This window comes from Coturnix japonica, chromosome 2, assembly GCF_001577835.2.
Source record: "Coturnix japonica isolate 7356 chromosome 2, Coturnix japonica 2.1, whole genome shotgun sequence".
Classification (NCBI taxonomy): Eukaryota; Metazoa; Chordata; class Aves; order Galliformes; family Phasianidae; genus Coturnix; species Coturnix japonica.
Window position 1 is genome coordinate 16,402,308 of NC_029517.1, and position 2,868 is coordinate 16,405,175.

Below are 2,868 nucleotides of genomic sequence, written 5' to 3' on the forward strand. Positions count from 1 at the left end.
TTACAGTCTAGAAAACACGTACAGCTGTCTTAGTGTACATCTCTGAAATGTTGTGAAGACAGCAATGATTCCCATCTTTGTAAGTCTCATGGGGAGAACAGCGAAGTGCTGCTTTCACGGCTTGTTCTACAAACGTGCTATTCTGAAAATTCTTCTCCTTCATTTCAATCCTTAGGTGTTTTTCATCAGACTGATCTGGATTTCAGTTTCAGTACTGGATCATGTTTTGCTGTGGTATGCAAGTGCAGGCCTCTGTTCCACTGGTTGGATTTTGTACAGTATGACAAATGTGTACAACAAACCATTATGTTTCAGCATTATAACACGAGGCAGAAACATGTGCACAGTACATGCCTAGCATGTAGACTAAAAGACTATATAAAGACTTCCCCAAGACTGAATACTAAAAGCACACCCTAAAACTGCCTCTCACTGGTACAGTACAAGGGATTCTATTTTTTTAATAACTTTAATAAAGTATATTCAAAGGATAAGACAATAAAGGAAGCACACAGTTTTCATTTAGGTCTGGGATCGATTTCCACATCAGTGAGGAAGGAGCTAAGTGAAAGGTACATGACTGCACAAGTGAAATAGCAATAGCACTGGGATCTTAGCTCACAAGGTCGGTCATCTAAAATCTTCAAACAGCTGGCTCAAAGCCTAAAGAGAATACAAGTTTAGGTATAGGAGAATAGTCCAGAAATCTTCATTGCTGTTAGCACAGATCGCAGAGATAGGGGGAAAAAAATAAGGGCTTCAGTAATTTTCTGCTTTTGGATACTGAGAATTTGCATTTCTCTCTTTAGGACTGAATGCACATAGCCAGGTCTTCTCCACAGCTGCCCAAGCTTTTTCTCTCAACTTCAATAGTTCTCCATGTACTTTGAAGCACTGTTGTGAAGCTGAAGGATAGAAGGTATTGCTGAGAACAATGTTTAAGTAGTAGAGTTATCGTACCTCAGACCTTTCCCCTCTCTCCTTGTTAACCAGTTCCAGTAAATACGTACTACGACACCTTTAACAACCTACCTTCAATTTCCGACCCCGTAATTTTGCAGCTTTGCGGAAAGATTCCAGCGAGAGGCACCTATAAACATCAGTCTCTGGCTAATCAGGTTAACAACGCCCCTTCTTGAAGATGCTCCCCGTACCCGCTGCCCGCCCTACCGGCTGCTCCCAGCAGATGGTGCCGCTCTGCAGCAGAAGCCCTCTGTGGAGGACGGGGCCCGGCGGCCCCGCGATCAGAGGGAAAGTTTTCTCTTTCCCGAAGACAGATTTCAAGTTGCGAAGAGCGCCTTTTACTCTGTGGCGAACCTTCTTTATATGATAATCTACAACAGCTTTTTTTTTTTTTTTGGGAGTTTTACCCCCCCCTCCCCGTCTCCCTCCCTGCCTTAATTACCTAAATTAGCTGCTGTGGGGGAAGATGAAGGGAGCAAGAACCTGAACAGAATCACAAAGAAGCTTTGTTCCACAAGCCGGTTCTTAAGTGCTGTCTCCATCACAGAGTAGGAACTTCATTCTGCTTTCCACCTACATTTACCACCGATACAGCTTTTGAAAATAACATGCTTGCTTCTGAGTATGTGAACGTATTCAGTGCTTCCACCTGGAGCACTTTTATGGAGTGCAGGAAACTCTTCTGCTCGGAAGTCGGTGCTGGGGGAGGAGGGCTGCTGCAATGAACTGCTGCTTCTGCAGCTGTGCTAATAAAGGAGGGGGAGGAACTGCTAAAATCCCAAAGGACTGAGCTTGGTCAATTTTTCTAGTTCTCAAAACTCTATTTTATGTGCTTTGGCACAGTAAACATTTTGAGTTATCCTGTGCAGTGTGGCAGGGCTGTCTACCACGCTCAAGCACAACCATGCACAGCCTTGTGCAGCCACCCAGTGCCCTCCAGACTCCAGCAGGACATGGGTCCCTCTGCAAGGCCTACTGAGCGTACTTCTGGCAGCTTGCATTGACTAAGGGCGGTGTTTTAAAGGCAAGCTTTCTACCTGACCTCTAGTTCTGTGTTTTGTGGAACAGTGGGTGGAACTGAGTGAGAGGGACTAATTGTTTCACTTAAAAGCATGTGGATATCCAAATTAAACACATGTGGAACAGACAGATCTTTTACTGCTGTTATAGTTTCTCTCTCCCAGTAGACTTTGCCAGAAGAAGGGTGGATTCACACCTGAAGAGTGATGGGTTGGTACCACTTACCAATGCCCACATAACTAAACATTTTGATTCCCTCTGCAACTGGAAAAATGTCTGTCAATCAGTTGCCTGTCATCTTAATCACCTTTCTGATTAAAAGTCTTCTTACAAATCACATGTAACTCCCTCCATACCATCTTACTGGAAACTGAAGAATTTATAAACCTCTCAAAGCTGCAGTTTGTGAATTTCCCTGTCTGGGCTCATTTCTGGCAAGAAAATATTACAAGTGATTATCTCTGCATGTTGCATTCTGTCACAGTGATTCCAAAAGCCAAATATTTGGGCCCAGTTGCAGCTCTCCTGTGAGTCAGTTCCAGCCAAACCCATTCTAAATGAGTGGTACAAATAGATGGCTTTAGAGCAGGTATTTATTTCTGCTTGTGCTTGAAAAGACAAAATCAAGAAACAGCTGTTAGTTGTGTTCAATAAAACTACATTTTACCTCAGTTTTTTAGTCTTCTTTGACTAATGTTGTCTTTGATCAGATTCAGCTGCTGACTATCTGCTGTTCTCTTCCACAATTTGCTGGACATTCTGCTGTACAGACCATTGCTGTGATTGGAGGAGCAGTGGGCTATAGCTGCCTGGAGGTGCTGCTTGATCAAAGTCTGGAGGCTGCACGTTCACCTTCCTGTCTCACCAGTGAGCCTGGATAGGAGC

At 43.8% G+C, this 2,868-nt stretch overlaps 1 long non-coding RNA gene across 1 annotated transcript; it reads right to left on the reverse strand.

Annotated features, from left to right (window-relative positions):
• Nucleotides 1-369: 369 nt before the first annotated feature.
• LOC107308891 lies at nucleotides 370-1,277 on the reverse strand. Its single transcript, XR_004306375.1, has 2 exons — nucleotides 1,033-1,277; nucleotides 370-905 (listed from the first exon to the last, which is right to left on the reverse strand). It is a non-coding gene; the product is annotated as an uncharacterized LOC107308891 (long non-coding RNA).
• Nucleotides 1,278-2,868: the final 1,591 nt, after the last annotated feature.